Below are 21,961 nucleotides of genomic sequence, written 5' to 3'. Positions count from 1 at the left end.
AGCCGCAATGATGTCTGGGGATGTAGCGATACGGATCACATGGGTCGGCGTGTGGAACACTTCCTACACCGCATCAGCCTTGGTCTTATAAACACTGGCAAGCCCACATATTTTACTTTACCTCGACTGACATATTCAGCGAGATCGACCTGTCGGTATGCTCACCATGTTTGTCGCCCCGCATGCCTTGGTTCGTAGATGACGACGCAGGTGCTAGCGACCATATTCAGATTTGGTTAGAGCTGGTTGTAGATGTGCAGCCTGGAGTCAGACCCGGAGATCAGAGGAGTACGCAGAACGCAGACTGGGGATGTTCACTCAGAAGTGTGATGTATCCATCACTCCTGAACAAGGTGGTAGTGTGTCGTCACACATCGCAAATTTTACATCAACGCTGGTGGCACTGATTGATAGCTGAATGTGTCACACATCTAGCCATCCGCGTAGAACACTTGTCCCGTGGTAGTCACCGCAATGCAATGACGCTGCGACGGAGAGAAAGTGAGCTTTTAAAAAGTTTAACAAACACGCAACCACAGATAACTTGATGGCGTAAAACGTGCTTATGTGGTGTTTCTTCTCGGATTCTCTGAGCCCTCTGTCGACGCTACAGCAAGCCATCTAGCAGCACAAAGTCGTTCAAGATTTACTGTATACGTTGTATACCTTGGAGAATAACGACAAACATGTCGTTTTCAATGGGTGCCTGCTCACGCCCAAATACCCGGAGGCTAACAGTCTGATGCCTACCCAAACAAGGCGCCGCCGGCTTCCGTGTAACCTCGGGAAACATAGCATCAGATCTGATGGGTGCATTTTACAATGATTTAAAGGTTCTGTGACAAATTTGGGACAAGATCGGTAGTGAGATCATTCGAAGGCAAAAAAGCTCCGGGTTATTAAATCAAAGGTCGGCGAATAAAAATCATCATTAAATAAAACAAAACCGACGAAGTGATGCTGTACTGGTTGCGTACGAGCGACACTTGGGAGACGTATTCATACCTAATTTTTGGAGAGGCCCGACCGCTCCGCCGAAGATGCGGGGCAGCGTTATCTGTGGCGCTCGCACTCGATGACTGTCGGAGCTACGAGATTGAGCGGAGCCGGTACCTCAACTCGAATCACATTCCCCTGGCCTTCTCTCAGGCGGTCCGCCGTCGATGGACCTTTGAACAGTTTATCGTTCGGCATGGCAATGACTCCAAAATTATATTCTCACGCACCTAGACAGCCCGGGAGGCACACTCCACATTATCTGAATGCGGTTTTGGCTTGTACTTACGCCGTCCTGTTCCGGTGCGCTGCTGAAAGGAGTTCAAAGGTAGCGCAAACCTGTTGCTTACCTGTCCATACTCATATTTGGCATTTGACACTTCAGTATTCGACATAGTATCTTAAAACCTTGACAATGGCGCAAATTACCACCGCAGTTGACGCGCCCTAAAACCCAATAAACATCTAGTCTTCAAACCCAGACTGATGCAGATGGATGGATGTGTTGTTTGATGCATGCAAGAGGAAATCATTGGTAGAACTTTGAAACTCAAAGTGAACATTTCAGAATTAAAAGGTGATAAATTCAAAGTTATTTGTACATTATCAGCTATGAAGCCCACAACTGTGAATTTGCTGTTGTTTTACCAAACGTTATCATTGTTTAAATCCAGTCATTTTTGACATGCTAGCATGCGCCTCAGGAGACAAGTCCCAGCCTCTCCCTGCCGAAAATATCTCACAGACATGGGATTCTGCTTGCTCAGTGGAAAACACGCTTAGACGCACGATTAGGTTTGGAAAATTCAGTAGAATGTTTACTGAATGGGCTGGAGGTGTCGAGTAACTAAAATTGAGTGCATCAGAAGAATAAAACTGTAGGCCCCATGTAACAACCAAACCGTCTACTTAAAGAATGCCATACTTTAACAGCGGAAAGTAGTTTTCACCTTCCCCTTCCTCTACCCGTCGCTGGGCTTTTCTTAGCGCCGAAAGTTTCACAATGTATATCCGAGTACAATGCTGCTATGTTTGATGCACTTTTCTTCTGCCTGTCATATTTTTGAACAGAATATTGGAGCGTGTTTGGGGAGAGCATCAGTGGACGATGGAAACGATAGCTGTTGAGCGCGCTTTTCAATCACCGCAAACGCAAAAAATCACCCGTCTATGGACTGAAACTTAAAGTACATGAGATTTTAAAAGGCTTGTCCTGAATGGGTCCGTGGTTAAAACACGGGCACAAGGGGGCTTGTTTCATGGATGCAAATACCCCCACTCCTGGCAACGTAGGATGGTTCATGATCTCAACACAAGTCAGTCAAATGCATCTTTCACGCCGTGAACATTTGGATCCTCAAATGACACGTTTTGCTCAGTCATGAATGATTCACCCCCTGTGACGTGGTAGCCAGGACCTGGCTTCTCGCGCCGTTAGTCTGTGCCAGCGCTCGGTGACCGCGTGAACGGCAATGCTGTATTTACTATTTGTGACCTTGTTCTTTTCGGCAAACTTTGTAAAAGCATAACTGTCGGCGTAAAGCCCTGACTGTTATTGCACTACCCTTGGCGTTGGAGCATTTCTAGAGGTAGAAGTCAACGACCGCGTTTAAGTCGGTTTCCGTATACTTTACCTGAGGTTTATGATCACTTTCACGAAGAGTGTGCCCCCACCCCTGTCCTCTCACATCTGCGTATCATATAATTAATATGATCACGTGGACCTCTAGTAACACGCAGGTGCGTTTCGTGTGGTCGTGTAGGAAGTCAATTCAGGCGGCCAAGGAAGCTCCTATATCAGTTGCGGTTAGGTTTAAAAGCATACCCTGTCCGTGAGTTAGCTTGGGTCCGGTCCCATTACACCGGATCTCATTCGCCGACTACCGAGAAGTGCGCAACTTCCTGAATCCGCAAGCCTGTACAAAAGCAGCCACACAGCGTTGGTTGTCTGTACTGCGCAACATGTAGTCACTGTGGCAAACACTGCCAAGCAAAAAACCATTTACAATTGTGTCAGGAAAAAATATTGGCGGTTGTTTACCAGGAGCGCAGGCAGATCCCCGCTCGTGCCGAAATCGGCTGCAACGCTGGGTTTAATAAGTGCCCTTTTATCAGAACTACAATTCAAAATCAAAGCCAAGATGGAAAACTCCCCGTCGATTCGACTTGCTTCACATTCGAAGCTCGAAGCTGCGTAACTTTATGAAGGCGGCTTAAGTTTCTCCCACCTCGTTCTCAACTGTACGTTTTAGGAGCTCTGCTCGTGGTTATTATTGGCCTGTGGATGCGCTGCATGGTTCTACGGCTTGTGCTGCATGGAAATGCTGTGGGTGAATACACACGGAAACCGCTGGCATGGGGCATCAACTTTTTGCGAAATTTAGAAATGAAAGGTATATTTCACCTTCAATGAGCTCCACTTGGCTTGACGGCAAACATGCTGCCGGACTTTCCATCTCCAACAGTACATTGTAGCGACGTGCATTATGCTCGATACACGAAATAAAGGCATGACGTCCTGATTTTTGGGCATAACGAGATTCTTGTTGTAATGCTGACATTCAGCGGCCTTTAGTAATCAGGAGGTACCGACCAAACGACGCCGTTAAGCAAAATTTGCTTAAATTCGGTGTTTGAAGCTGTGCTCATGGTCACGAATGAACAAGGTTGAGTCTATTTAAGCAATTGTATGTGATTTCCAGCTTAAGACTAAACTTCACTTTCTTCGCTTGTAATCGTGAGCACAGTTTGAAGCGTTGCATTTTGACAATATAGCCAATGTTTGCTTAATAACGGCATTCAATCAGCACCGCCTGACATTTGGAAGGTCGATTATCATCAGCATAAGGACTGCAAACTCATAGTGTGCATTGTGTGGACCTGATGGCGAAGACATTTTGAATTCGACCAACGCACTGATGTCTGATGATACATGACATGACGTAACACTCCAAGAAATGACGGTGTCTGTAGCGGACTCCCTTTGAATTCGACCAACGCACTGATGCCTGATGACACATGACATGACACAACACTCCAAGAAATGACGGTGTCTGTAGCGAACTCCCTTTGCTCATGCAGGGTCTCGCACTGTCTAAATGCCATTATAATTTGCAGAAAAACGCTGCTGTGCAAAATTACAAACAGCTACAGAATGTAGCATTTTAAAGATGGTGCGGGATATCAAAAGACCACCCAGCACTCTCATTTTCGATTTGCCTCCCTCCCCCAAATATTCGTAAAGCTTTCTCCTTTCTCTCTCTCCTGCTAAGCCTGAGCCAACTTGACGTGCGGCGCAAAAGAAAGCGAATCCCTTAGATGTCCCGGCTACGTGTTGATAACCGATACGCGCGCCACGGGCAGCGGCTTGAGTTAACTTCGTCGCAACACGCCGGAGCTCATCGGCCGCCGCCCGGGAGCTCTGGCGCCGGCCCGCGTCCTAGCCCGCATCGACCATTATCGTGAAATGGAGGAAGTATGCAATCAACCAGCTAATGCGAACCCTTTCCGCCGTTTCAATATGCGAACCGTTCCAGTCTGCATCGGGAGCGCCGAATGCCTCCGTGGCGTGCTAAAAACGCGGGCACCAAGAAATGTCACACTGCACTGGTAGCCTGTGCCGCATGGTGCGAAGCCACTGCGGTACAGGCTAGCCGACAGTGCAGTACCAGCCGACGGAATGCTGGAGCCAGCGGCGTCGTCGCTAGCTCCACCGACGATGCTGCGCTTGGGACAGCCGCCAGGCACGTGGCGCTGTTCTGACAATGGTGAATCACTGTCATTTTGCGTTACAACGGTTTTGAAAGAAACAAGCTTCGAAATTGTGAGCACCGGGCGTCCAAAAACTCGGCTTTTGACTCTCCGAGCCGTGTTTTCCATAAATAACTTCTTTGTCGAGCTCAGCCGAAATTTCACAGCATATGAAACGACTACTTTACACGTTTTAAACTTTCACGACCATCAGTGCGGTAGTTCGCTCTGACAACTGATTACTGGCGTGCCTACTGTAGGTCCTTTTTCCATTGTTGTGTCACCTGGCGCGAGATCAATTACGTCTGGTTCACCGAGGCGCTGAATAAAATATTGGACTGCTCGTGGAAGGAAAAGTAACCTGAGAAATGGCCAGCAGTTCTGGGCAACACGGCGGACATTCGAACGCCGCCAAGGGGACAGTATGGTAGATAAAAAACACATCTCAGAGCAAAAGGTGGATGGTCGGTCCTGGGAAGCGTGTGCGGCTCCACATGCTTAAAGCAAGCTATTCAGCAATATTCCTGAGTTAAAGAAGTAATCATGAAGAACATGAGCACTATCTCGAATGCAGCCTGCGAGCGTATGCTAGAAAATTGCTACCGAAAGGTTCCAAACGGCGCGATGCATCACAAATCTTGGAACACTTCTGAAACATTCCATCAATCACCTGGTTCAAAGCTGCCCTGACTACAAAATGCCCAGATGCTGCATGATGTTGTTCTTTGCGATGTCTCAAACTTCAAAAAAGGCAGTGTGATCTAAAAAATGGTGGCATCGATCTTTACTGTTCGCGTTTTCCACAGATTCAGGTGCTCACCCACTGTATACAGGTGACAACAAGGCTCGTCAATGAGATCACATGCACATCGAATGCCATATTTCCTGATCGCATATAATACATGAACAACTGATGCCATGTTGAGGAAATTGAGTAGAAAAGCGTGAAAAAATACCTTAAGTGCAATCATATACCTACGATTATGCAACAAATGGCGAGAACTACGTGGCTTGTTTTTGCAAAACTATGTACTTCATTCTTTGCATTTCACATGGGCATACTGTATTCCAAGACATATAGTGGCAATGCGGTGGAAGCTCTACTTGTTTCACGAGATACAAATTGGCGCGATCAAAGCCTGCAGAACAAAGGAGCTAGCTGCTCATTTCAATCTTGTCTCCAACATGTTTCACTTCTGGTACGCCAGGTCGGGTGTGTAACGCACACTTCTGAGCGATGGAGTTTGCACGAAAACTGGAACATAACGGGTGAAATTTAGCTTTGATTTTCTGGCCGTCCAATGATTTTTTCACTCTTTGTTCTTCTCCTTCTCCGGCTCCAAAATATTGGCACTCGATTCTCTTCCTTCCTATGAGCCACTACGAAACTCTTCATGCGCTTAGCATGTTTATTTGCCCTCGATCTCAAAAAGCACTTTACGTTGGGTCCTAAATTATTGTTCCTTTCAAAACAGCGCCGCCAATCGAGACAAGCAGCTGCGGTGGCGCGCGTGGAGAGGCGGTGCAGCGCGGTGATCACGGACGAGAGCGAGCCAATCCCGCCGCTTTCAAAGGCGGCTCCGGTCGACGCCGCTGAATGGATTCGGACTTGTTTAGAATGCAAATTCTGCTTTGAAAATTCCTCTCTCGCCCGTGGGGAAAAGGCATCTCCTTGGTGTCTATCGGTCTGGAGTTTGGTTAGAACTGCTGCGCACTTCGCGTCAGCTTTCTCTAACGGCTGTCCGGCGGCCCAACTTCTGTCCTAAACAGTTTCGGCCCACTGCCTGACGTGTCACCGTCTCACCAGCGGTTCAGTTAGGTAACTCCGGCTCACCACCCACATCTGACCCGAGCCTACCCACAGAACTGGGTCAATGTTCGTGAGTACTGAGACGTCGCAAAGATCTGCATGCGCTCATGCAGTGAACTGCGCTGTATTGATAAAACGCGAATTGAATCTCGTAGCCTGCCCAAAGCAAGCATGAAATACAACCATATGAAGAAGAGAAGATATTGTAGGTATATGACTGCTACTGCATGCGTCAAAAATTCGACCGTATTGCAGATATACGGTCATTATTGCATGCCTTAACAAATCACATGACAGCGCGACTTCACTGATCATGGGCCCGTGCTGACCACACCAGGGTGCGGATGATCCCGGATGCTGCGCACATTTCATCGTCTCACCGCTAACAGTCTGGCCAAACGTTTGTGAAATGATGCCGCGGGCTTTATTCTCTCCGTGTTCTTTTCAGATTTCACTCTGCGGTAGCTGGGAGTTTCCCCGGTGTTCCACGAAGCGCGAGCTCGGAGAGGCGCTGAGCGCTCTTGACATCTTGAAAAGAATCGGAAGGGTGCTGACAATATTAGAACGCCCTTTCCAGCGAGGTGCGCTGATGGTTGCTTCCTCGAATGATGCTTGAAGGAGAGGCATTTTGAGGTGACAGGTTCCTTGTTATGGAGCATCGCGGAGGCTCGATTTTATCCATATGGGGGGGGGGGGGGGCGAGCCCATGGGCGTCATATGACCAACGTAGTCGGTGCGCCCCATAGCCCAAATCATCATCACCATCGGGGGTGAGCGTCCCAGAAAGTGAGGGTGCATTTATCAATTTTGAAGCCGATTATTCCCACGCTCCGGCATGGGGTTAATGCTCGGTGTTCTCGGACAGTGGGGGTGCTATGGTACCCACACCCCCTCCCCTGCCCATCTCCCGTTGCTACAAATTGCTGTAGGAGCTGGAGCGAAAGGGACTTTGTTACCCAATTCAGTGGTGTATTGTGATGGCTTCGCATAAAGAGGTTCTGAAAGCCGCGTATGCAACTCGCACACGTTCCTCAAGGGGCGGCAGCCTGTATTTGGTGTGCTATCGAACGGTGTCAGTGCTTTGAATCCTTGGATTCCTGAACTTCGTTAGGTTCTTGGATGCTTTGAATGCTTTGGATTCTTAGGTTCATGAAATGTTTTGGGTCGGATTGGGACTTAACATGCAACTTTCTCCGAAATATCACTCTGCTGCCTAGTCCGCCCCAGCCACCTAGTGAACCAGCCCGCAAAAGCCCGCCGTGCTACAATGCTGGCTCGTCATTAAACCGCAAATTCTAAGTTATTTCTATATGTACTTCGCCACATTAAAGTGTCCATAAAATGATACGTCAGTGTCACCTAAAAGACAGCATTGTGTGGCTAACACCGGAGATGATTCTAAACTAGCGGCGATCGAAGCCCTCAGGGGATATTGCACGGAGGAAGATTTTAAACACTGCGATGGCAGTTTTCCTGAGACGAAAATGAGGAGAAATGGGGTGCAATTAAGCGATCTGTATTACCAAGATGTGTCAACAATTTCACCGTTCTATCTTATCTCAATAGACCACGGGCTATGTCTTCTAGAAATTGCAGGCAGCAACTAATGGTCTTTCACTGGCAGAGTAAACATAATGATGTCTGAAGTCATGGGAATTATCCTCAGTTTATTACACTGTATATAAGCACAAACGCACTATAAAGCAAACAATGCAAGCGATGAACAATAAAAGGCTTACAGTTTTCCATGCGCTTCATTGATCGTGAATATTGATTGTGATTTGTGAGAGATGGTTCGAGTGTAAACCAAGAAAATTTGAGTGCACCACACCCTCACAATAACGGTCAAGTGCAGCGTGTGGCTGTGATTAGGTAAAGGACCCACCTAACTGCTGGTCAGTGAAATCAGGCCAAGTTTGAAACACACTTTTTATTGTTGAGTTCTTCAGTGAGGTGATTGCCTAAAACCGCTCAGTTTGTGCAGCCCTGTTTGCTGGTGGTGAGTCTGACGCGGGTTTCCTGCCACTGATGCCCTTACTGTAAAAATAACGATGGCACCTTCTCGTAAATGCTTTGTGTTTGGCAGCCCACTCCGGCTTTGGATGGCTTAAAACTTAGGAAATGGCAAAAACACAGGATATTGCTTTAATTGTTTGACCCGCAAAAGCCCGCAAGTCCGACCCGTAGCCCAACCAAACTCCCATGGGCTCTAACTGGTCAGAAATTGTCAGGATGGCGGTCAAAAGCTGCGTCTCTTCTTCGGGCCCACAGTATATATTATTCACATGGATCTCTCGATCTTGTTCATAGATCTCGTTCCTGCCAACTGCGTGCGCTCATGGCATCAATGAGCGCACGCAGTTGGCAGGAACGAGATCTATGAACAAGATCAAATGTGCCCAGCTTTGATCAAATGTGCCAAATGATCAAAATGTGCCCAGCTTTTAGGGCACATTTTGACAGGACGCCTCGTGATACGGATTCTAAGGACTTTGACATTTGCAGATGGCTATCATTATTTCTGCTGTCTGATTTAAGACGCCTTGTTCCGTCTTTCGCACGCCTGTTGTCGTGCTTCGGATGATTGCATTCGTGTTTGGAGTAGTATCTGGGAACCTGGCCCGGTGTTTTGCGAGACGCTGCTTTTTTTGTTTGTTATTGTTCATGGGGAGCGGTGGTTGCGTCATTCCGGCTTTACGACGCACTCAGCTGCTGAGGCTATACGGCGTCGCCTGCCTCTCGCCTTGGCAGGAAGCGCAGGCACGGCGACGAATCGAACCCCATGCCTCTGGTTTCCCATACGCAGTGGAAAACGCAGGCGCGTTAACCGCTACACTATCACCACCCGGTTACTTGTACGGCAGGCCTTGTTTCGTGTCCGGAACGCCTGCGACTGTGTTCAGGGCGCTCGGCGCCGTGTTCGGCACAATTGATTTCGTGATTGAAGAGCTTGGTTTATGCTTGAATACCTTAGTTGTCTGCGCGGTGATGCTTGGTTCCACGTTTAGGATGTCCAGTTCCTCGTTCAGTCCCAGGATCTGTGTTCAGTCTTGAGTTCCTCGTTCATTCCCCGGTTCTGTGTTCAGTCTTGAGTTCCTGGTTCAGTCCCCGGTTCTGTGTTCAGTCTTGAGTTCCTTACTCGGCATCCGGTTCCGAGTTCGACCATCGGTTCCGTGTTCCGTGCTCCTTTCCCGATTCCACGTTCGACCCTGGTCCTGTGTTTGGTCCTCCGTGTTCGGTCCTCCGTGTTCGGTTCTCCGTGTTTGGTCCTCCGTGTTTGGTACTCTGTGTTCGGCCCCCGGTTCCGTGTTCGAACTCTGCTCTGTGCTCCGTGCTCGGTCTTCCGTGCTTGGACCACGGTGCCGTGTTCGGTCGCGGCCTCGGTGCTCGGTACCCGGCTCTGTTCGCGAGGCGTCGCTGCCCGCCGCACGGCGGCGCTGCTCCCGCCATCGATCGCGCCATCCCCCGCGCCGGCTGATGTTTCGCGCCAGTTTCGCTCGGCCCGGGCGCGCGACACGACCAGGCGCCGCCGCGGCGCTGCACCGGGTGCCGTGTGTGGACGTAGAGTGAGCGGGGCGGACCGAGACGCGTCGGCCGCCGCCAGTACCGGCTCGAGGAGATACCCTCAGCAGGCGAGTTGACGGGGTGCCCGTCCGGATCTCGCCCCACGCGATTGTGGTGGCAGCGGGGACCCTCTGACTTATGGCCAGTCATGGCCAAGCTCCATTCTTCTTTGAGTCTGGGTAGACAATGTTGAAGGCGTGTTGGCGTCCTTTGGGTCGCTCTTCTGGGTACAGAGTTGCGTCAAATGTGAGTTTTTGAGCGAACAAAATAAAGGGTTTTGCGCGAGATACTGAGGCCCGGTTGGAGTCACCTGGTTATGAAGCTGATAGATCATAGGCGTTTAAGAGCAGTGGTCAGAGGTCACTGCCCTTCCCGAGTTCGCAAGAAGGTTTGACATTAGCTTTATTGCCTTAACGGAATTACCCGACCTGAATATTTTTTTCCTCCACCGCAGCTTTCTGATGTTTCTACGTCCATGCAAAAGGTCAGATTGCTCTTTCTATCCATACGAGCACCGCTGAAGTAACAGCACATCTTGATTACTCGGAGTTTAATAGTACAGCATTTGAGAAGGCTGCGTTCCTGATTTAGCGGCTCGATGCAGCGCGGCGTAATGTAAACGCTTAGCGTCATCTGCCACACCCTTTTCAGGCCAACCACAGACTGCATCATTGTACTGAGTTCCTATAACGATAACATCTCCACCAAGTCACTGGTCACCAAGTCACCAGTCAACCTCCACCAAGTCACCAATTGGGTGTCCAATCCGCTCTCACAGCTCTGTCCTTCCTTGCTCCCTCTGGACGCGCCGCGGGCGTCGCATGGCAGTGAGGCCTGACCCCTCTGTCGAGCATCACTGCGCGCCTGCCCCATCCCACCCTCTCCAGGAGACGGAGAGGGGTGCGGGACGATGGAATCCACCCTCGTCCATTGTCATTTCACACCCATCCGTTCGGGGGGCGTAGTTTTGCAAATAAATTGGGGAGCTAATAAGCAAAAAATTACACCTACTCTGAAATAGGCCAGCAAACGGGTTCCTCTCCGGATTTGGCCCACTTTCCTCTCAAAGCCGGGGGGAGAGACTGAAGCCAGAATGGGAGAAGGGCCGAATAAGCAAAGCTCCCTCCCCCCACAACCAAATGGTGAAATACACCCCTCCCACCGCGTCGTTGTCTCTAGGGGTCTTGGATGAGTAGGCACGTGCCGACAAGGTGCAAATCCACCCCAGGTCATTTCACATTTTACCCCATCCTGATCTCTCCTAGAGACTGGGGTGCCAATAACCAGCGTAGTATTATTGTTCCTTAAGCCAGCATTATCTTTGTGTATATATATATATATATATATATATATATACATATATATAATATCAATATACGTATATGAACATATAAATATACATGCACATATCTGTGGTGAGGTAGCTCACCGCCAATCCTGGGGATTATTTTATATGCTGCCAGGTCCCCTCCCTTCCCAGCGATGGCGGAACGCAGCACTGCCTGGCTCTCACTGTCCTGCCACCTTTCATTTACGGCAGACTACATACCGCAAAAATGTCACGAAAACGAAAGACCTCTCCTTCCTCCTGGCACAGATAAAATTATGTGTTATGCGTTCCCCATGATGATGCTACAAACAGCGCAGGTAATCGAGAGTGCTGTTAGATCTTCGGCTCAGAGAAGCTCAGTTATGAGCTTCATATTTGGATAGTGTGTACACATGCATACATTGTGTTCCATAACGCATGTAATAATGCAGTGCTGTAGCTGGCATTGAAAGCATACTTGCTGGCATTTCAACTCACTTGAGTGCATTGAAGATTGACTCAGAATCTTTGGAGCTGTCGATGTAACTGCCGTATCGTTACGCGACGTTTTTGTTTCGTACCGCTCAAGCTGGCACACATAGTAACTTTGCTGCTGCGATGCGTTAGTACTCGTGAAATATCGACATGAACTAGCGTGCGACACCCCACGTGGACAAAATGCCCACCAAAAGCTTGCCTGGGGGCGGCGCCGCGATGATACCCCGCTACACATCAACTTGTGCGGTGCGCGCGACAATCCTGGTCAGGGATCAGTTTCCCCCGCCGCGGGTCGCATTACGCGGAGCTGTCGCTGGACCAGGCTGGGAAGACGAGTTCTGTAATTAGTATACTGATCCTGCTTTGTTGGGAATGTTCAGAACGCACTAATCGACAACATATGGTTCCTGAAGGCTCGCCCCGCGTTAGAGAGTTGTTACGTATGCTGGTGCATAATGTCATCATTTATGATTTTATGTTAAGTATCAAACAACGTGGACATCGACTTCAAATAATATTCATGAACTGTTTATGACCTGCACTGTATATGCCACAAAGGACCGTCTCTGTCTCCTCGAAGTAAGTTTTACGAAAGCAGGAAGTGTTAACAATGGATTGATTTACGTGCGTAGGTGCAAGACATGTGAAATGAATGCTTCTTAGCCTCAATATTTCAAACAATTTCAATGTCCATCACATATTTTGATTGTTATACCAAAATAAATTTGCCTTAGTCGTGTCTACCTGCGGATCTCTGGGAAACACGAAACACGTTTTTTCCGCATTCATGTGACATAAACAACAAGATGTATACCGACTAGAGAGATCCAAAATTGCATAGTTCTCCGATTATAGATATCGTGCGCATTACCGTTCATTTGAATTTCAGCCACATATCTCACTGCAGCAAGGTCAAGGCACGCCGTGTGCTTAAGTTCACGAAAACAGGAGTCCATTTTCCTCCAAAATATGCTCCTAATCTATAAACCAAGACCCTTTGACTAAAATTCTGCAATTATGTTATATTCTGCATTATATTTGCAGCCTGTTTTCTAAAACACATAAACCGATTTAGAACTATCCTTACGCAACCATTTTCATAAAGGGCGTCGGCAATGTGTCCCAAAACCGGCTGTTGGGTTGAGCAAAAATCTTAGAAATGGTCTCAGACCACCAGATAATCCTCATGGAAAAGTTCAAATGAAGGCCAGGGATAGGACAGCACCATGGCTGTATTCTCTGACCAAACTGTGGCGGAATCCACCTGCTAGCGGTATCAGGCCAACTGCGTACCTTGGTGTGCCCTTCCGCTGCTGGTGCACCTGAGGTAGCAATACAATATTTTAGATGATGTCTACTGGTGGACAACTACTGCACTGATTGCATGATTATGCTGAATAAGCCATAGCAAAACACTTTTGTGTGTCCTCATTTCAACCTAGCGACAACGCCGACAGAAATGTTTCGTCTTCACCACAAACCTTTTCGATATGAACTTGTGGTCATTGATTGTTCTTGACTACAAAAAGTCGGAATCTGTCTTTGCTTAATTCGACAACTAAAATTCACTGTTTTCCTGCATTTCTAAAAAGTAAATCACATTATGTAGAGTGATGATGATGGAAAACCGCACACAAAAGACTATCTCCTTCATTAAATTAAACTCGGTCACTCCGAACCCGATGGTTTGAATCTTGTCAGCTACCCAAATGGGAATCCCGACCGGTGCCACCAAGTAAATAGTAAACTGAACAGTTCTCCCAACTTACCAGCTTTGTCTCTAGCTCGAAGATGTCCGAGCCGCTACCGAGCAGCACACGCACTGTGGTCCCGTGGCGACAATAGCTCGCTGCTCGCAAGCTCGCTTGCGCTCTGTATATTCTACCATCGTGCGACGACGTAACTTCGCACGCACCTCCCTCATCACGCATGACCTGGCCTGTCTATAGCGGGATGGGCGGGATGCAACGCCAGGGTATTTACATAATCATACGCCGCAGCGCCGCGCCCACCGCCGCAGAAAACAAAACTCACCACATCACCAAGACAACGAACATGTAACAATACACAGACGCAGCCAGAAGACGATCATCTCTGTCGCATTCTCTTCCGCTTGCCTTCCGTGCCGACTGATGCTTGTCAGCTCTGTGAACCGCGCAGCCACCGCGATCATTTCTCGGCCTTTGATATCAGGCCTTTCTGGTTTATATTTCGAACGTTTTGTTTTCCGTAATCGACTTTCATCCGTCCAACATCCACATTTCGTTCTGTCTGAAAACTTAAGAAGAACTTTAAGGCTCATTTGTATCTTCAGTCCAAGCTTTGTTGTAAAGTTTTTGACGTGCGATTGCAAAGTGCATTAGAGCTCGGTTCCAGGCCTCATGTTCCCTCTGTCAAATACCCAAGCAAGGTTTTCATGCGAAAATAATTGCTTCTTGATCGGCGTGTTAATGTTCCCGGCACGTTTAATGAAGAGGCGACGTCCTGCGGTAGCCGATCCTGTCCTTGCACGCCCGCACCGGGAGAACGCCTACACCCGGGTCTTCAGCCGCCCGGCAGGCGGTGGCTCCACTTGCCCTGCCGCTCTCCATTTTCTGCCGATCGCTGGGGCTTATTACCGTGATGTTGAAGACAAAGCTGGTCCCACATGGTGGCGACGGGCTGGCCGACCCCAGCTGGGAGCTCCTCCCGGTGGTGACGGGCCGCGGGGGGCGTCACGCCCCGCTGGCGCTCGCCGACGGCGGGTGTCACGTGTGAGTACTGCACACGTCGGGGCGAGACACGACCGCAGCTGGCGGGGCTGGCCGGCTTGACAAGCCCCGGGTCACACAAACCGGCGACTGTCTGCAGACACGACCGCAGCTGGCGGGGCCGGCCGGCTTGACAAGCCCCGGGTCACACAAACCGGCGACTGTCTGCAGACACGACCGCAGCTGGCGGGGCCGGGCCGGCTCGACAGCCCTCCGGGTCACACAAATCGGCGACTGTCTGCAGACACGACCGCAGCTGGCCGGGCCGGACCGGCTTGACAGGCCCCCGGGTCACACAAACCGGCGACTGCAGCTGGCGAGGCCGGGCCAGCTTGACAGGCTCCGGGTCACACAAACCGGCGACTGTCTGCAGACACGACCGCAGCTGGCGGGGCCGGCCGGCTTGACAAGCCCCGGGTCACACAAACCGGCGACTGTCTGCAGACACGACCGCAGCTGGCGAGGCCGGACCAGCTCGACAGGCCCCCGGGTCACACAAACCGGCGACTGCAGCTGGCGAGGCCTGGCCAGCTCGACAGCTCCCCGGGTCACACAAACCGGCGACTGTTTGCAGACACGACCGCAGCTGGCGGGGCCGGGCCAGCTCGACAGGCTCCGGGTCACACAAACCGGCGACTCGGGATGCTGGTTGCGTCTGTCGGTGCGTTGAACAACCGAAAGCACAAGTGATTTTCTCTTCTCATTCTGGGGAAGCCATAGAACAGCGAAATCGAGGCGTGTTCTCTGCAAACCGATCAGCAGGATCACTTGGCCGGGCCAGCTCGACAGGCTCCGGGTCACACAAACCTGCGACTCGGGATGCTGGTTGCATCTGTTGGTGCGTTGAACAACCGAAAGCACAAGTGATTTTCTCTTCTCATTCTGGGGAAGCCGTAGAACAGCGAAATCGAGACGTGTTCTCTGCAAACCGATCAGCTGGATCACTTGGCCACCACTCGCCGGCCCGTCGCCGGTCGCAGGTCCCGGCCCCTCGTGAGGTCAATAGACGCGTTCGGCCCGCGGTGCCGAGCCGCTCGGCTTTGCCACCAATCCCGTCTGATCATGGGGCTGAAATGCAGCGTGGCCAGCGTGTATCTTGGGAGCGGCCGACAGACGGTCTTCCTCGTTGTGCTGCGATGTGGGTGACGGGTTAAGGGGGTTGGTCCTGGTGAGATCGGTTTGGGTTTAAGTTGTGCAACGCTGTTACATACTACCTTGTTTGATTTGAGATCGGTTTTTCGTAGGAATTGCTCGTTCTGCCATAAAATATGCCAAGTTGTGGCCTTAACACATACCTTATTGGAAGCGAGCACCACGTAATAGCACTGTCATCTGTGGGGGTAAACAGGCTATTTGTTGGAACTATCATGATCTGCTAGCTCTAAGAAAAATAAAAGAGCCGACCTTTTGGTAATTTCAGTCCCTTTAACCTTGTCTTCTTTGGAAATTGATATTGCAACCATTGACGCCAGAGCGCTGTAACTCGGTAATATTCCCGAGCTATCAGTTCTAAATTCTGACAAAACTTTGAAGCCCTTTAAGAGGGGCGCAACGTCGGATGCTTCCATACCATTGAAAACTTATGTTTGTCTGAAAAGCGTTTCATAAAAATATACGATACCTAATCACTCATCATGTGTTTTGAAAACATTGCTCTGTTGTTGGTGAGTGCAAGTGTTTTGCAAAAGATGCAATACATGATGATGCCAATCAAGGTGATTTTGGTGCCGAAATCAGTGTATGTTTGTTCATATGATTTGCCGTCAGCAGTTGCCGGTCATGTAGTCACCGCTAAATAAATTAAACTTTCAGGGACGAAATGAGAGATGGGTGACAGGAATGTATTCAGGAGAAGGCATTAGAACATAATTGTTCACGCCGTAATTTGGGCAGCTAGCTTTGTTGACACCAAAGTGTTTGCCTTCCCAGAAGCGTTCAATGCCAAAAAGGCGGATGCATGAATTCATAAACTTGTTACAAGTTTCATAAATAGAAGAGAGCAGGAGTAGTCATTTTACCTGTGCAAACGCTTTTCCAAAGGAGCGTACATCCAACAGATTCTTACTATCGACAGCAGCGCGTCACTGTAGCGCGTGCCTGGTAAGCCACGGCATGAGTCGCTGTCGCGCGCACCTGGACTGCCAGTGCCAGGGATGTGGTAGCTGATGGTAACTGATGGGGACTCATGTGGGAACACAATGCTCCTCAGGTGGCCATGTGGTCTGGCTCAACTGCCTCCGGGCGGTAGCGGACGGCGACCTTGGCTGATGATTCCTGTGTGGGGTGTGGATAACGTCCGTCAGATGAGGAGGGCGTGGTGGCTTTGCAGCTCTAATGTGAACCAATCTTCGTCTTTTACTCAGTATTTTTTCCGGTAAGCCTTAAATCTGAAGCCTGGATAGTTATTTATGTCTCTTGTCAGTCACTAAAAATGAGCTCGATTTAACGTCATCACCTGCAGTGGTGTTCCATGGAACCTATTCCGGCCGCATCCAGGCAATGCATCTCTATCGTGCCGAACAAAATGGACTCTACGGAGGCGTAAAGGAGCGCCAGAATCGATACGCCATCATATCCACGGCGATGAAGTCGTAGTTCTCGAAAACGAAAATACAAATTGAATCGGACAGCATAGCCAGCCGCCGTGAAATTTCTCGCACTCGATGCCTCAAGCAGAAAATGCACCAATGGAGACAATCCTGCCAGCCATTTGAAGTTCATTTCAGATTGCCTTTTGAAGCATACTAAGCCTGGGCGTAGGACCGAATGGTGAAAACGATGGCAGTGGAACTGCTTTGTCGTGCGCACCGAGGAAATTGGATGGATAGACCGCAGGGGCGGCGCAGCATGGAAGGGAAGGCAGAGAGCACGAGAGTATATTTTGCCTCCGCCCAAAATGGGGGAAGCTTTTCCCTTTTTCCAAAAACTACAGGCATTGCAGTAGCATAATTCAATTCAATGGGGCCCGATAACTGAGCTAAATAGTGATAAATCGGGGCCAGAAGATCCTTTGCTATATCGAAAGACTAGTTTTCTGGATCTTGAGATCACCTTTTTGAATAACGCATCCAATGCTCAAACAGAAGGGCCAATCAGGAGATCAGGAAGTTCAATGTTGTGTTATGGAGGCCCCTTTGCTAGCTGGGGAAGCCCTGTTACGAACTAGGAGGCCCCCGTTCCTGGTCAGGAGCCGACCTCTATATACAGGAGGCCGATTTCTAGAACAGCAAACCCCCTCCAGGCATCCTATGGCCAGTCCCGGATCAGGATACCCTGTTTTGGGATAGCAAGGTCCCTCGGCTAGATTTGGAGACACCTTCGTGAGTCGGAGACCTCCTGTTCCAGGTTAGGGAGGCCCTCTATGCGTCGGGAAGCCTGAACAGCTGGCCCTGGTTCAGGTTAGCGAGATCCTTTGCTTAATAATTAGAGAACTCCCATTCTGGACTGTTTAACTGTCGACATTGGTCTTTGAATACGACACTGCGCAAGTGGCCCGTTGCGAGGAGGCCCCATTTTGTCTGAGAGAGCCCCTGGAAAATCCTACCTGCCCCTCAACTCAAAATCCGTGGCCCCGCTCTTGGCGGACCGCGACGTATTTTGAACAAATGCATTGAGTGACACTGATAGCTTCTATGGCCACTGGTGCTCGCTGCAAGACATTCACCATGCAAGTATCCATGTTCTTCTGTCCACACCGCACGACGAGTTTCATAAGTTCCCACTCAGAGCCAGCAAATAGCGCCTCTGGCGGGCAGAGCAGCGCGCCACGGTTCGGATCAAACTCGTGCTACGGCACACGCTTTTGTGGTGACAGCGTCGCAATAACTGCCGACAAAACACTCGAATGCAGGCCTCAGCGCACCGAATACAGTATTTACTTGTCAAACAAGCATCATTCGTGACTCGGCATTATTTGGTGGCGGCCATTTGTCGATAATGAAACTGCACGAAGCTGCTCGCTCAAGGACCTGTTGCCTCCCGATCTCAAGTCAGAGATGAAGAGTCTTGAGATCTCAAACTGATGTGGGAACATACCCGTCCCTCGAAGCGGTCTGAAACACCCGCCAATGTCGCTTCCAGCCAAGGCGGCGAGCCTGTTCGCGCGAATCGCTCGCGGCGTCGGCCCGGCGAACTTTGACGTGCAGCAGACTTAACCGATCGGGCCAGGCGGGCCAGCGGCCGCACGTGACCGGGGGTCGATGACCCGTCATCGCCACCGGCACCGGAGGGTCGGGCGCAGGCGACGGAGCCGCTCCGCAAGAGACGCCCCCGCCGAGAGCTAACTGGGCGCGGCGCTCGACGAGGAGGGGGGGGGGGGGGGGGGGCGGCCAGTCACTCCCGGGTTCAATGCGGTCCCATCCGGGCTGACTATTTCGTGAAGGCCGTGACCGGTGGACGGAGTGAGCTCGTGCGCTTCGGCCCTGGATGTCCGACCCAAGGTGAAGTCTGGAGTGTGACCGCAACATTGCGGTTAACAACTAGTGATAGCTCTTCGATCAGCTGGCTCTCGTTTTAGCCGCATGCAGCACGTACGCACATGCAATTTACTTGTGTGTCTTTCATGTGTGATGCGTCTCTTTCTGCAAACGCGGCGTTCCCACCCAGTTGTTATATGGGATTGATCAGTTCGGCTCTGGCTGTTAAGTTCAGAAGACCGGAGATCATAAGATCAGAAGAGCAGAAGTGATGTGAACTGGAGAGGCTGGTTCGGTTCTGACTAATCTCATCAATAGGGAATGACACATCAAGATGAAACACTTCCGTTGTGATCTTGTACAATGCCCTAGCGAGACTCTGGTGCGCTAGGTCGCAGTTTCGCGTGACGCTGTTGCGGCTCTTGGCACGCTAGGTCGGATGGCCGTAATCCGTTGGGAACCTACTGAAGAAAAACACTCATACTGGATGAGCACTGCTGTCAGAAATGCAAAGGATATGGTCTCTTTTCATCAGGTTTTCAGGCAGTTCAGTGACACCAAAGGAAGATGCTTCAGGAAAGTGTACAAAGTCAAATGAGCGAGTTCTGTTCAGTCACATGTTGGTCCGATCGATAGACAGTAATTAATATCGTATCGTCTATGGCATTGGGGACCTGAATTAGTGCTGGGGTGGGCTCCGTGATGAGAGTAAAGTTAAGGACAAAATATCGCAGAAACAAAACAAAAAATTAACTTCTACCGAAGTGTAGTGACTTTCGAACCTTTAGATTCTCAGTCCAAAGTCAAGGTTGTATTGTAGCATTAAAAAGTCATTACCAGCAAGTGCATAAATATACCTTTGCCCTCGGCTTGATGTTGTTTTCTCTCCAATCTACCATATCTGCACCTGCTGCAAGCAGCTGATTGCGACATACTGGCATTATTCTGGCCGTCTGTGGCAGGCGGCATCTCTTCCATCGCGAGGGGCGCACCTGTAGCCGACGCCAGCTGACTGGTGATGTCACAGCCGGAGCCCACACTCAGCCACCTGGCTGAGGCGTAGCGCGCTGCGCCCGTACGCACGTGCCCTCCGCGCCCCTCGCCCATAAGCCTGTGTTATGTTATGAAAGAGCGGGGCGTTGGTGTTCGCCTCTACGTGTGCAGGTCTGGAACTGAGGTGGTCATGCGGAAGCTCATCTCTGGAAAGCCCAGACCACGGGAACGGTTATGACCTGCCGCTGATTTTGCGGTCAGTAAACGGCCCCAGACAAAATCACACCAGATATGCGTGGGTCTCAACTCCAATGCCTGACTCCTGGTATAAATCAGGTTTCGACGTGGCGGATCTTGGTCAGAGTAGAATTATGTATTTTTTGCATCCCTGGAAACCAAGTTCGTGTCGTGGCGTATAGAGTCCGGGCTAGAGCCTGTTCCAAGTAGGAGAGAGTTATATTGGGCATAAATCCGAGTTGAGAACATAATAGTATTGAGTCTTTTGTACACAAACCCCAGAGCCGTTTCTCTGTGCAGGGACTCGGTGCATCGATAAATCGAAAGAAGCCACGCAAGCCCAGTTGAGCATAACGGTTGTCTTGAGGTAGATCAATTATATCTACGGCTCCAGAAAATATGCATATTCGCGTCATTTTATGGGATTATCGATGATGCACATCACATGGCCCGTATAATGATCGCCATCTGGCCTCAGGTCGCGAAAGCCGACACATGACTGATTGTGTGCGTGATGAAGACATGAAAAATCGAGAAATTTGAAATAAAGGTGCTTGCTTTGCTATCTCTTGATCATGCTAGAAAACTTTTTGCGTGCCTATTGCAACTTTCAGATCGAACTACTTTTGCAATGACGATCAGGTAAAGAAGATTGATGTGATCGCAAAATAGCATACATACTATGTATTACATTCAAAATTTTGCATCTTGTAAACCTGATCTTATTACATGTTTCGCCTTTTTGGGCACAGTATTCTGGTGTGAGCTTTGTTCGCCATATCGTGGCATGGTGGGCTGCTGGCGATGGCCGAAGACCATTTGACCATTGATGATGATGATGACCAAGACCATTCTGCAGCCATTTTTGCCAGCAAGCCTCTCTTCGGGAGGAAAATGTCTCGTGACCTTAAACACTACGCCGGGTTTTCCTGCGCGTACACCACACGTTCTCTCACAGTGCCGATGCTGTCGGCCCCTCCTAAACGTCACTAATGGCCGGATGTGCTGCTACCGGGCATTGCTGTGGGTGGGGCGAAGGCACGCATTAAACGTTACTTGGGACCACTTTGCTGGCGTGCTGTTTTATATGACCAAAGCACAAAACTATGGCAGTATAGCTCAGTTTGGAACGTGTCTGACCTGGAAATGGGAGGCTTGGGCTCGATTACGGGCTGGCGTTATGATCTCGGGGAGGCGATATGCCCACCGCAGTCGCCGACGCTCCAAAAGGGGAAGTGTTCCACATTTGTACGGGGTTTTGAGCTGAAGTAGCCATCTTGAAGATCAATCGGTGCGGTTCACAGCCCTCCCCTTCTCTAGACCAAAACTTTTCTATTCCTGAGTTGCACGCCCGCGAAAATGTGCAGGCTTTTTCGGGAAAACTATTTCAAGGTCCTGCTGTTCCGTTGGTCATGCGGCGATCAAGGCTAGGAATTATATGATTGTCGAGTTGTTCATATCCGCCGTTCGTGAGCCCGATTTCCGGATAAAACGTCCGTCAATTGGCTCTCAATCAACGTTGTGTAAGGTACGATGACGTAATCAAACAATGACGTAATGCTGGACATATTTGTTAGACAGAGAGATTGTGTTGTCTGGAGCAGCCTGTTCCACTTAAAAGTATACCAATCGTTATCAG

At 49.8% G+C, this 21,961-nt stretch overlaps 1 protein-coding gene across 1 annotated transcript in view; it reads left to right on the top strand.

Moving 5' to 3' along the window:
- The first annotated feature begins 10,067 nt into the window (after nucleotides 1-10,067).
- LOC119096934 (cyclic nucleotide-gated cation channel alpha-3) overlaps nucleotides 10,068-21,961 on the top strand; it is an 82,982-nt gene continuing 71,088 nt past the window's right edge. Inside the window, exon 1 of the mRNA XM_037219940.1 lies at nucleotides 10,068-10,188. The gene's annotated coding sequence lies outside the window, so the exon portion shown is untranslated. The remainder of the gene's footprint in view (nucleotides 10,189-21,961) is intronic.

This window comes from Pollicipes pollicipes, unplaced genomic scaffold, assembly GCF_011947565.3.
Source record: "Pollicipes pollicipes isolate AB1234 unplaced genomic scaffold, Ppol_2.1 Scaffold_4295;HRSCAF=5057_pilon_pilon_pilon, whole genome shotgun sequence".
Classification (NCBI taxonomy): Eukaryota; Metazoa; Arthropoda; class Thecostraca; order Pollicipedomorpha; family Pollicipedidae; genus Pollicipes; species Pollicipes pollicipes.
This window is presented reverse-complemented; position numbering and strand designations above follow the sequence as displayed.